Source organism: Camarhynchus parvulus, chromosome 3 (assembly GCF_901933205.1).
Source record: "Camarhynchus parvulus chromosome 3, STF_HiC, whole genome shotgun sequence".
NCBI lineage: Eukaryota > Metazoa > Chordata > Aves > Passeriformes > Thraupidae > Camarhynchus > Camarhynchus parvulus.
In genome coordinates this window covers 6,985,994-7,000,029 of record NC_044573.1, presented here as the reverse complement: position 1 = coordinate 7,000,029, position 14,036 = coordinate 6,985,994, and positions in this window count along the sequence as shown.

The window sequence follows — 14,036 nt, the reverse complement described above, 5'->3', positions numbered from 1 at the left end:
GCTTTGCCTTCACAGCCAGCCCCACGCCAGCTTGGGACTACAGGCGTGCCCGGGAGGACAGGAGGGGTCCCCATCCCTGAGGATTTGGGGAAGGAGGAGGAAAAGAAATCTCTGCGAGGCACTAGATGGTGCTGCGAGCACACAGACACACAGCGGAATCCTTGCTCCTGGCTGATCGCCCCTTGCAGGAGCTCCTGGCCCAGCGGTTCAGAGGCAGAGCAGCGCGTTTGGTCCCACCCTGGGGAAAAATTGGGGAGAAAACCCCATTCTGCGGCATTCACATTCTCTGAACAGAGACATAATTCTCCCTCTCCCAGGATTTTTCCTGGAGAAGCACAGAGCGAAGAAGAGAAAACAGTTCTTATCTCTGTTCGCTGTTCCTGTTGTTTGGCACCTGTGGAATGGGTTATGGAGATTGTTTACCCAAAGTGGTTTGTTAACTGGACACGGGTGAAAGTTGTTTTGAGTGATTAGCCAGTCACTCGAAGCTGTGTCCTGGCTGTCCCAAACAATCACGGGTTTTTCTTTAGTATAGTTATCTCTTTAGTATGTAATTTAGTATAGTATTAGTGTAATATAACAGCTTAATAAAGCAATTTTTCAGCCTTCTGAAATCATGGAGTCAGAGCCCATTATTCCCAGTGCCTGCTTCTACTACACCATTCATCTGGAGAGCTCATCTGCATGACCTGGTGGGTGACCCCTCACTCTGCCTGGCACCTTTGCCAAGGGGTTTGCCCCGTTTGCAGGTCACCAGCAGGGAGGTGTGGGGTGGTATCCACCCCGTTCTGCAGAACTGCAAGGGCATCCAGGAGGAAAGCAAATAAACAATTAAAGGTTATGAATAATAAGGGTAAAATAATAAATAAATAATAAAAAATAATAATAAGTATTAAGGACAATAAAAAATTAAGGGTTGACGGGGAAGTGTTATCCTAAGTGAAGTCAAGGGACTGTTTAACCCTGATCCTGCCTCTGTGAGGAGCTGACATAAGAAAGGCCAAACAACCACTGCTTGATCTTCCAGATATTTCCCAGCCTCCTGAGATTTGTGGCTCAGGGATTTCCTGCGTGCCATTACCCTGGGGGGAATTTTTCTTCCAAGGACTTGTCCAGTTTCTCTGGAAAAACTCTTTTGTTTATATGTTATTTATTTATAGTGTTTGAGCAAAAGAGCAATGACTGCTTGTTGGTGTTTCCTCTGGCTGGGGCCCACTTTCCCTCCTAAGAAAGGCAGCCCAAACACCAAAATGCTGCTCTGCATCTTGCAGCCTAGACACTTTCCAGAGGGTCTGTAAGATGTCATGGAGAGCTGTGCACAGACATTCACAGGCTTGGAAGCATGGAAACAAGCAAAGAAAGGGACTGCAACAAATGGCTGTTCTAAGCTTAACCTTTTTTTCCCCCAGTGTGATTTCCTCTGTAGGCTAAGTGTCATCCTGATTTGTGGTGTCAAGGGTTGCCAAATCATGTTAGTTCCTTCCATAAATGTATTGATCTCAACAGAGCTGCTTTGCTCTCTGTCTTCCCAAGTGTGACACCACGTGGATCACAGCACATCCCTTCCTCTGTCCCAGTGCTAACACAAACAGAAACCAAGTTTTGCTACAGAGCAGGGAATGCTTTGGCAGCAGCTGAGAGAAGGGGCATCTGCAAGGCCACTTTTCTGGGGAATCATCATCCCTTTCAGTAAATCCAGTTCTTCCAGAGCCCTCACATTTAGCTGCTGGGTTTTACCAGAGCCTGCATGCAGCAAGAGCAAGGGCAGTTAAAGAGAGAAAGATCTTTGTGATCCCTCACTTCCCTTTCTAACAATATTCCCATCTCTGGGAATGGCCTGATGACTGCTGGGATCCTGCTGGATGACGAGTGCTGCACCAAGGTGTGAGACCGATGGTTTGTTTGTCCTCTCTGTTACCCAAGCAGAACTCGTGGTTATCTATGGTATTTGCAGGGAATGCCCCAACAAAGCAGGAATGATGAATCTGACTCCATGCTCTCAGAAGGCTAATTTATTACTTTATAATACTATATTATATTAAATAATACTGTACTAAACTATACTAAAGAATACAGAAAATATACTTATTCGATGTTTAAAAGACAATAATAAAAACTTGTGACTCTTTCCAGAGTCCCAACACAGCTTGGCCCCAATTGGCCAAAGAGTGAAAACAACTCACACCAGATCCAATGAAACAATCACCTGTGGGTAAACAATCTCCAAACACATTCCAAATGTGAGCAGAACACAGGAGAAGCAAATGAGATAAGAATTGTTTTCCTTTTCTCTGAGGCTTCTCAGCTTCCCAGGAGAAAAATCCTGGGCAAAGGGATTTTTTTCAGAGAATGTGAATGCCACAGCTATCCTCAGAGGTGTTTTGACTACCTCCATAAACTGACACTGAGATGCCAGACTGGCTGCTGGTGCTTACAGAGCAGCACTTCCCAGGAACACCAACCCACATCTCACACATGGGCTCCCACAGCTCACTGTGCTATGGACAGGAGGGTAGGTGAGGAAGGGGGTGTAACCACAAGGTCTGCTTTGCAGGCTTCATCATAAATGTCAGGATATTTGGAATTTTCTTACAGCCTCTGTTTCTGCAATCTCACCTCTAGGATGCCCCCAGCAATTTCTGTTCGCCAGAGGCAAACTGCACAGAAATGGTAAAGCAGAAAAGAATGGCCCAAGAAACCCCATCTCTGGCAGTTCTGAGTGTCTCAGACTGTGAAATTCAGTGCCAAGCATTCAGGTGCCTGGCTTGTGACTTCAGGGCACCACAAAGAATTACATTTTATTTTCTGGGCCATTTTCCATTAGATTCCTCTGAAAGGCAGAGGGAAGTAGGTCAAACTCCTGGTACCAGGAAGACATAAGTTATCTCTTCAGTGTCACAGGACCAAATGCTCCCCCTCAGATTGTGCTGACAGAGCCCTGAGCACTAAATCTTCCAGACTGTCTTGCTTTGGGCTCCATTTCTGACACACGCTTGAGATGTCTCCCTGCAAGATTTCCACCCTGCTAAGTGTCTCAGAAAGGATGAGAAATGTTGGACACACACAGGGAACACGATTGCTTACAGCCTGTGGGGGAGTCAGAGCTGTTCTTGCTCAAGCCTGGATTTGCTGCTGCAGGAGACTTTATATTATCTGGTCTTTGATATCTGATAGCTCGAGAGTTTTGTAACAAAACCCCCTTCAGGGCTAGGTTATCCTGTCTGTATTGATGGCCCACTTTTCAATGCCACTGCACATCACCAGTGTGGCTGGGATGACCCTGTTTGCATCCAGGCAGGAGGCTGCAGGCAGCCTCTGCTGTGCTCAGCTGTGCCTCCTTGCTTGTGCAAGTGATCATCCCATTGGCATCCCTGACACTACCCCAGTGGGAAAGGGATGTGGGATCCTGTACCCCCCATCTAACTGAGCATTCTGCTGCCTTTTCTCTCCATGGAATAGATCAGAGGGTTCTCTGTCCTGTCTGGGGAGTTCTAAAATATCTTTTGAATAGCTTAATAGCTCCCCCTGGTTCCTCTCTCCTGGATGATCATTAACATGTGCAATCTCTTCGGCTGAATTTGGAGTGTTCCTCCTGCAGGGCAGAGGTGCCCAGAGCTGGCCTCCTTCTCAGTCCCCCTAAATAATTTTGCATTGCAGACCAGCACAAAGGTCTGTGTGAAGCAGCTCTGATGGTTCCTCTCTCTTTAGGAAGGTCCCTTAAATAAACCTGCTTTTTCAGCTTTCCAGATGCCCAGGAAAGTAGCTGTAGGAAGAGGAGGGGTTGAGAGAGGAGAAACAGCATTTCAGATTGCCTGGGAACATGACTGAGTAGCTCTCTCTCAGAAAAATCAGTGGTGTGACTACATATCCTGAGTCTGGGGAAGATAATATTCCAAACCATTGGCAGAGCCAAGTGCAGCCACAGCACTTGCCACAGTTAATACCTGGGTGCTTGCCAGGCTTTGAGGTTATTCACCCTGACATTATCCCTGTTTTACTGTCCCCATGTGGCAACTGAGACACAAATCACTATGCAATGCAATTAGAGAGTAGGAAATTAAAAAAGGGTAAAAGGAGATTTGTTCTCGTGGCAAGTTAATTAAACTAGAGCCTACAGCCAAAGGCAGATGTTGTGGCAAAGTAATGCTGAAAGGAATTGCTTAGAGTTCTCCTAATTGCAAATGTTAAAAGGGACATAAAACAGTGAGCTTTGGAGATAAAGTCCCTACCTAATTTATGATGACAGTGAGGAGTCATAACTTGGGGAAGAGATGATCTTCAGCCTCACCGTGGCTCCTTCCCTTGAAATGCTCACCCCAGTGAGCTGGAGACAGAGGAGCACTTGCTGCATGGGCAGCTGTAGTCCATTCTTGATTTCTGCTACCTGCCAACAAGAATAAGAAATCACACCCAAGGAAAAAAGCAGAGTCTCCAAAACCCTGAGCCAATCCCCCAGCCATTCAGTCAGCCTCGGGCAGAGCTTGTGAGAAATGATGGCAAACTCCCTCTTGGGCTACCTGGCTACCTTTTTGTGTGGATGCTGCCCCTTAGCTTGCTCTCCCACCTGTGTTCCCAAGCACCATCTTTCCCTTTTGTGGTGCAGTGGGGCTGTTTATCCTCCTGCCTATGTGCCTGCCACTTGCAAAAGGCTCTGCTGCCAAAGGAGGGAGGCACCAGCTGCAGCACTGAAAGTGTTCAAGAGCAGAAACAAGGAGAGAGATTTGGAAAGTTCATGCTCAGAGATCTGTGTGTGCCAATCCCAAGCTGCAGCCTTATGGAGGAGTTTAATTAAGGATGGCAGCTTCCCCTGCTGAAGCTGTAATCCCAAACACATGTTGTCTCCACATAGGCTCAAAGCCAGGCTGTGACTCCTGCCTAGAGCACCCCAGGGCAGATGGCCACATCCCTGGGGTGGCAGATCCCTGCCCTACCTGTGCCATCAGTCTGGGTGTCCTCTGGCCCAGAAGAGCTGCCAAAATACATCTTGGGCAGCACAAGATACCACCTGGAGGGTCTGTGTGTGGTTCCCAGTTTGGGTCCTTGAAAATGAATAAAGAAAAGCAAAACAGAAAAGCCAGAGGGCTAAAAGGGACAGAGTAGCCAATGAAAGACTCAGTAGCATTGTGCTATTGGGGTAAAGAAGAAAATGAGATTTCTGCAGTCCTATGGGTGCTCTGTGGTAGATTGAGGCTGCACAGGCTCTTTGCAGAGATACCACAGCCTCTGAAACAAATCCACCTTTGCAATGGGGATTTCTTACAGCATTCTGTTAAAGAGCAGTGAAACTGCTCAGGGAATTAAAACATGTCCAATTAGTGACCCACCAGTCCCCATAATTTATCCAAAATCTAAATCCCATCTGTTTTTGATGGAGACAGACAGCTGAGACTTGGCTTTCCCAGTGCAGCTGAAAACAGACTTGACTTTGCTTGTACCCACACTGGCTCCTTTTGTCAGGCAAAAGCCCTGAGGCATTTGTTTGGGTCCTCTGCAGCTCTGCCCAGGTGAGCAGCAGGATGTTTTTTCTGGTCTTTGAGCATCCATTATGTGACTGATTCCAGTCATTCATTAAGTGCAACAAATGAGTGGTGACAGTGGAGGTTACACTACCCCATAATTCATCTCCCTTGCCTCTTGCTGGGAAGGTTTCCTGTTACACCAGGCAGAGCTGTCATCATCACTCTCCTTACAGGCTCTCTCTCATTCTCAGCTGCCTTCAGACAGAAATGTGTGCAGTCCCAGAAGCTGTGAATGCCCTCTTTCCTCAATTGCCAAAAATCTGCATGGTACTACCTGCCTGTAGACCCCTGGGTTTAGCTAAGAGCTCAGCAGTGGTTACAATATTTGGAAGTGCTAAATATTTCTACTTGAGCCATAACTTGCAAGAAAGTCAATCTAGCTCCTCTCCAACCCACTGCTTTCAGAAAACTCTGAACTGCTTGTAAATGACACAATAAGGAGCACTGACCACTCACCTAATAAAATTTGCTTTCTGAAGTATTTCTCAGCTCTATTACAATAACACAGCTTCATGTCAAGAAGTATCTCTGAGTGTGGATTTAATATTGGCAGTCTTCTTTTGAATTGTATATTCATGATGGGGAATCTTAGTTCTCCTTTGTGACTAATTACTGCTAGGGGATATCCTGATTAAATGATAGTTGGTTTCTTTGTCCTAATAAAAATACACTTTCTAAGTGCATCTGATGCATTCACAAATATGCAAAATACTCAGTCCCCAATCCAGGTAGCTCTCATTTATTCAGGTTTCTAATTCTGAAGAGAAATGGATGGCACAGAGAGGGATGGCACAGAGAGGGAAGGCTGGCAGCAGAGCCCAGGAGCCCTGAGTCTGCTCTCCTCACCCTGGAGAACAATTTCAACACTGAGGAACCAGTGTTGCTCTAATTAGAGCAAACAAGCTACAATCAGATGAATTTTATTTGCACTATGCAAATAAAACTATGCCTAAAACACACCGCAGAGCAAAAGCACACAGGGCACTGGTAATAGATGGCATCAAATAAAGCAAGCAATGATAAAAGCTGTTTGATAAACACATCAGCCTGGCCAAAGGCAATACATTTCAGAGGAAGATGTTTGTTTTCAGCAAAGCTGCAGCAATCTCTCCAGCCACCGAGTGAACTTTACAGAGGATTAGCAGTGCTGGAAAACTGAGGCCTCTTTTCACCCAGAGAAAAGCTGCACAAGGGCAGTACAAGGCCAGTATTCCACTGATACATCTTATTTCTGGGCACACAGACTTTTTGCTGGGGGTTAGGAGGGGATGCACCTCTTTGCTGAGGTCCCAGGCAGGCAGAGCTGGGGGTGCTGAGAGGGGGAATGTCCCTGCCTGTGGGAGAGCTGAGCCCGGGCACCCACCTGGGGAGGGCCTGGCACACATTCAGCTGCTGGCAGCTCATTTTAGGTACAATCAACTTTCAATCACCTACAGGGAGCTTAGATGTCCCTGACTTCCCCCAGCACTGCTGGCCATGGTCCAGTGCTGTGGAGGGCGATGCAGGGGACGAGCAGCTCTTGCCCTCCTTGATGTGCTGGCTGCTGCAGAGAAATCACCTTTGGCGTTTCCCAAAGTTTGCTCAGCAGGTCTTGCCTACAGGTACAGTCTCATCCCTGCTTTAGCTCTGCCTGCATATGGGAGTGATTCTCACCTGCCCCAGGGTCAGCTTTGGCAGAGGCCTCGTTGCTATTCTCAGCCTCCTCTGCTGATGCCACGCTCTACAGTTACACTTCACAAACTGCCTTTGGAAAGAGCTGCCCTCCTTCACAGTGCCAGCTAACTGCAGGGACCAGCAATCATCAATTTCACTGAAGAACCAGCAAATCAATGGCCTCTGGGAGAGATCCTGGGGTCCTGTGCTCTTCCTTCTATCGAGGCTGCAAGCGTGGCTGCTAATTTGTTGTTCTGTGCATGCCTATCCCAGCGGCTGCTCATTAAGTAAGACCCACCATCTTTACTGCTGATGGCAGGAAATGCTCAGACCCCCCACTGAACTGAGAGTCTCTAGGAATAAATGGAATATGATAATTTTCATTATCTCCTTTTCAAACAACAAGAATTCAGTGACCAAAACCAGCAGGGAATGTGGATCAAGGAACTTGCATTTCCTAGCCAAGGGAAAGCATCAAAATCAATTAACTAGGGCATGAAATAATTGTGGCTCTCCCAAAGGAAAATACTGTTTAGCTTAATTGTTCTGCAACTAGTGTTAATGAGTTATCATGAATCATATTTCTATTTACATCCCTAGGAATCAAAATAGGCCAGAGTGTGCCACTGTATGCTTCTCAGGACAAAGCAGGAAAAAGGAAAATAAACGTACAGGAGCACTTTGGTTTCTACCAGCTTTCATGTGGCACAGCTTTCATACTGCTTCTCCATTTTTGGCCTCCTGACACCTCAGAGGTCAGAGCTTCTGAGGTGTCAGGAAAGCTCTGACTGAACTTTCAGCTGCTGAAACAGGCCCTGATGCAGCAATGGTTCTGAGCTTGCTCAAGTGCACGAGTCTGACTCTGTCTGGAGTCAAACATCCACTTAAAGTCTGTTGGCTCCTTAAACCTGGCACCCAGCACATATTTCCTTCCCAGCTGTTCATCACACACTATTTATCCAGGTAACTCCAGCACCCAAAAGTGTGAGAGCACCAGCAGGAGAACAGACTGGCTGCAGCTCTCAGATATTGGAGAGTACAATTCCCAAGAGACCCCTTACTCACAGCTCCTTAAGGATTCCTCTTTCATGGACATCACTCTCATGACCCCACATTGCTGCCACTGCCATCAGGTGACCAAAGCAGGCAGCCAAATCCAGAGCTGCCCTTGAGGGCTGGGCACAGTGACAGGATTGCAGCCTTTATTCTGGATCTGGCTTTGATTTATCACACATGCCAGTCCTAAAGGGGATCTGCATGCCTCAGGGGATCAGCACTTAACATCAGATATCAAATCCACCGGGAAGGACAAAGGGACACCTCAGTCATGATCACCACAAAGTGTTGGGGCACTCACAGGGTTTTTCAAAAGGAATTTGGACAATTGGTTTGGAAACCTGTCTGGAGAGGTTTCCCTTTGGCTCCTCCCAGTGACAAACCTGGTCTGAATTCATTGATCTGTGCAAAGCTGTGAGCCATGTTTGACTCTCAGATCAAACAGGATTTTTGTACATTTTTGATCCTCAGTGAACCAATGATTTGAGCCAGTAGCTCAGACTTACTCAGCTGGAGTCACAATATCTGAAGTCTCAGTCTGGATATGCATCCTGCAACCCTGCCCATCTTTTTTTCTTCATGTGACACAAACTCTGTTAATTGTGAATGTTTAGAGAAGATGGAGCCAGACCCTTTGGAGAAGTGTACAGCAGAAGAATGAATGGTGATAGATTTGAAACAAAAAAGAGGTTGTGGTTTTGATAGGAGGAAAAAAGGATTATCATGAGTGTGACGAAGTAATTGAACAGAGAGGCTGTGGGAACTCCATCCTTGGAGATAACTGAAAATTCAGCTGAATGAGGCCCTAAGCATCCTGCTGTTGCTGGACTAGATTTGAGCAGAGTCCAGCAGTGGTCCCTTTCCATTCACCCCAGCCTGTGACTCTGTTATGAAGACTCTTAGCAGCGCATGGGAAAAAATGTAACAATTTCCACTTTTTTTTTTTTTTAATGGAGCAGCAGCAATTCTTGTGTTCCTGGTGAAGAACTGAGGGGCTAATATGGCATTTGATATGCCACCAAGGAGAAAGAGACATAAACCACATATAAGCCTAGAGGATCAAATCCTATCAGTAGCTGAGCACATGCATTGAGCTTAATGGAATTTGAGGCTGTCCATCACTTTGTAATACCAGTTTTCAAGAAAGAGAACCAACAAGAGGTCCTCTTCACACTAATGTGCATGGCAAAATGTCCAGCAGGCTCAGTGAATGCAAGCAGGGGTGGATGCTCAATTTTCAAGCTCAGCACATGCATTGTGGTGGAACCTGACAAAGATGTGTACAAAGTGCTTCACCCCATCTCTTTTTGTAGCTAAAACCAGAAAGCCCAAAGGTGCACAAAGGTGGCATTTCCTGAAGGGAAGCTGAAATTGCATCCATTTCCCTTCACTTCCCTCCCTGGCGGCCTCAGCTGTTCTGGGTGGCTTTCTGACTTCCAGTGACTTTTGCAGCAAAACCTATTCTCACTCTGGGCTTCAAAACCTGCTCAAACCTTTCTTCTTCATGGGGAAAGACACAAACACCAGCTTGTCTCTCTTCTGTCAAGGAACATGCAGTGCCAGACATGAAGCATCAGATTCTTTATTCTCAACTGCAGCTAATTAGAAAAGAAAATCCACTGAGTATTTGAAACAGAAATTGCATGAACTCAGAACCAGAGCAGCATTCCATGAAGAAACTGGACTGCCTGATACAACCCCAGAAGTTCCCAAATGCTTCTTTGGACATTTCATTTTTGGGTGAGGAGGAGAGCCCATTGAAAGCAGCTTCTTCAGCTTGCTTTACAAACAGCAGAACTTTAAACTTTTAAAGAACTTACAAAAAAAACACAAAAACCACACTTGCAGAAAGCATGGTTCTGCTCTTCTGAGCCTGACACCTGCCCTGATGCTCTTGTGAAAAACGCCAATCACTTGTTTTAAAATTTTAAAAAGTTTAACAGTAATAAAATGGTTATAAAAATAGTAATATAATTAGAGCAATAAGAATTTGGACCATCAGAGTTAGGACAATAAAAAAGGAAAGAGTTACAAACGTTTGGATGCTTTCCTCTTGAAAGCATGGCTCACTAACAAAGAATTAACTCTTAAAGCAAAGGCCTGTTGCATATTCAAGTATCTCATACATGATTCAAAAATTCTTTTCAAACAAAGGGTGTTTTCTGCTTATTGTCAGATTTCCCCCCTCCATCTTGTAAATCATGGTCAGACTCCATGGAGTCTGCAAGGAGACTGGGTCTTCCCAATAAGGAGGCAATAATTCTTCTCTTTGGGATCTCAGTGTCTTGTTGCTGTTATCTCTGTGTAAAGAATTTCTTGACTATCTCATCTCCTTCTTGGGCTAGTTAAAAAGTATCTTACATAGCACAGTTTCTATTTTAACATTATGTTATAACCTAAAACTGTATTTAGCACACTGCTGGAGAAAATTAATACAGCATAACTTTCTAACATAACACATATAATATTAATTTTAATATTTGCAAAAAGCCAATCATATAATACACATTTTTTTCGCACTCTACCTATGGATGCTGTGCTCTGTGGGTAATCAAAGCACCACTGGTTGCACCAAAACAAGAGCTCCTACTTCTCCAGCTGGTGAATCTTCTCCACAAAACTGAGTTCCAGTACAGCATTCCTCCTATGGCAGATGCAATGCTTTTGGGAGTAAGAAATTATCGCCTCTGGCTTTTAGAAGCAGAGGTCTTGGTGTTGGTCATATGAAGAGCAAGATGCTGCAGAGAAACATAGCAGCAGATAAGGAAGAGGATAAATAGGAGGAGGGTGAAAAGGAACAGAAGAGAAACACAGAAAAAAGAGAACTAGGAAGGACAATGTAAGATCCAGAGCTGGGCTGCAGAGCAGCACTTCCCCACATCCTAGACATAAATTTGAGTCTGGAGCTCAGGCTCTAGTACTTCCATGAGTTCTGAGAGATCCTCAGGATCTGAGACCTACATTTATGGCTGGTGCCTGGTTTTACAGCAGGCCAAAAGAAGCTCCACATCTCACTGCAGCTTGACTGTGGAGAAAGATGCCTTTAAGACCAGTGTCCTGGGTTGCCAAGCAAATTGTATTCTGTTTGCCATCTTATTGAGTGTCACTGCCTGACTGATAAGAACTACAGCATCCCACTGGGAGATGCTCTGCCCAGAGGGAGGAGCCAAGCATTCCTACCTGGATATAATCTGGAGATTCTGGAACACCAGCACGGCTTTTCCACTGGATTTCCCAGAGGAACAGCTGCCTCTTCCACTGGATCTTCAGAGGAGGAATATACCTTTTCTACAGGATCCCTGTTCCAGCAGAACCACCCCTGACACTGCAGGAGGGCTGCAGCCACAATTCCAATGGGACTGCTACCAACAACCTGACCCACAGGGTGTCAGGTCATATTCTGACTCTGTCAGCGTTGGTTTACTTTACTGCATTGTTTATTTTATCTTTTTATTTTCTTCCCTAATAAAGAGCTGTGATTCCTTCTCCCATATTTTTGCCTGAGAGCCCCTTAATTTCAAATTTATAACAATTCAGAGGGAGGGGGTTTACATTTTCCATTTTAGGGGAGGTTCCTGCCTTCCTTAGCAGACACCTGTCTTTCCAAACCAAGACACCCAGACAGAAAGCTTTTGGCCAGGACACAATTCTTCTCTTCTACTCTCAGATATTCTTTTTTTTTTTTTTTTTTGTGACGTGAAGCTAAATTCCCTTGCTTAATGGTAAAGATCAAATGGATTTGTACTGAACAGAAGGGAGAGGTATTGCATAAGGACTTGTTCCTGTGTTCTTTGATTAGCCTGCCTATTAGCCTTTATCTCAGACTCTTGGAAACACCAGCTTTCTATCAAAAGGAAATGTCACTACTTTAACTAATATACATTTTTATTTCCTTTGCAAGAAGCTCTAATTAACTTTTCTTTTTTCTCAGTTCAGCACAGCTTTAAAAAGAATATTTAATGTCAGGCATTAAAGTTTCCATATTGGCTTGCAAAAGGAAATCTTGACTCACAGAGATTCTCATCAGGAGAAATAAAATGCAGACTATGCTTCCCTTTCCTGCTCTGCAGAAGAAAGGATTTGAACCTATTCCATAGGTGATTTTATAACTGAAAGGAGCTTTTTCCATCCAGTCCTTCCTGAAAAACTCCAAGCGATGGGAGAGCTGTCTCCAGCACCCACAACTTCCAGCATCCTCATGCTCCACTCAAAGAAATGCTGAATCTGTCAGGCCTGTGGCTCTCCCCTGTCCAAAGTCAGGGAAAGCTGCCAAATTCATGCAATCAATGTTTTACATCTTTCCCCAGCTAAATAATTCTCCAGATTTACAGATCAAGCAAGAGGCATTAAAATTGCATTGCAGTACTGAATGCCAGGCCCTCTGAAACACAGGGCTTAAAATTGTAACAAATCTGTTGAACACTTGTTTAATTTTGTGTCTCTGCTTAAACTCCTCGACTGCAGACTTCAAGTGTAAGCATATGCTTTGAGAAAAAGCAACTCCAGTACTTGCAGAATCAGGGCCATCTGAGGCACTGCTCCTGTTCCATAACAGTCCATGTAATCTCCAGATCTGAGCCATCTCCTGCCACCCCATGGCAGCCTGATGGCTGATGCAAGACCTGTTTGAGAAGCATTCTTCTTAACCACTATTAGGGTTATTATTAACATCACAGTACAGTTTATAGGAAGGCACAGACTGCCACATGCCAGGAAACTCAAAAGGATTTTTTTGAGGACCACATTCAACAGCAAGAGTTTGCCAGATGGGAATAGATCCCACTCACCTACTGATTATCCTGTCCACCTCCACCTTATTGAGGGAAAGGTCTGAGGTTGAGAGCTGAAAGAAGCTGTAGTAATGCAGAGCACTACCAGAAGTCAGGCAGCATAGCTGAATAGTCACTTTTTTCTCAGAATGGGGGCACACAAAAGTTAACAGGAATCCCCAAGGTCATATCCCTTTCCCAACCCTGCCTCAGTGTGAACTGGTACTCTGAAGTGTGAAGATTTCCATCTGAGTTAACATTTTTTTTTAACACAGCAAACACTGCTTCTATCTAGGGGAATATCTGGTAATCTACTAAACCATTTTACTGCCTGTGCAGATCGTGGAAGGAACATTTGAATACAGCTAATTGCTAAAAATAGCCCCATTTTCAGCAGCAGAGGAGCTGGCAGTTCTTTCAAGCCACTTTTAAAAATACTGCCTGAGTGTGACTTCAGCAGACATGCTACTGCTGCCTGTGCTGCTGCCAGAGTGAGTGGGACTGCCTTGTCCCTGCTTGGGATTTCCTCCAACACATGACACAGCTCCTGGGTCCCAGGGTGAGCTACGAGGTCTAAAAACGTGACTGCAGTGGCAGCCGTGTACCTCATCCTGCCTGTGGCTTCCTCTGTGCAGATCTGCATGTTTCCCACTTTCAGGATGTGGGAAAACGCCTATTTTATGATTGGCTTTTTGCAAATATTAAAATGAATATTATATGTGTTGTGTTAGAATCAGTGCCAGGCTGTGCTGGGACTCTAGAAGGGGTCACGAGTTTTCATTAGTATCTTGTTAAGCCTTCTGTCTGTATCCTTTCTCTATTCTTTAGTATAGTATAATACAATGTAATATAATTAATATAACAATAAATTAGCCTTCTAAGAACATGGAGTCAGATTCATCATTCCTTCCTGTCACAGAGAACCCTGGAAATACCACACCAGGGACCAAAGCCTCCCCTCTGACCCTGCACAAAGGCTGAGCTCCAGCGTTGCAGGCACATCACACCAGGAAGATAAGCCTGGCCTAGCAGCACTATC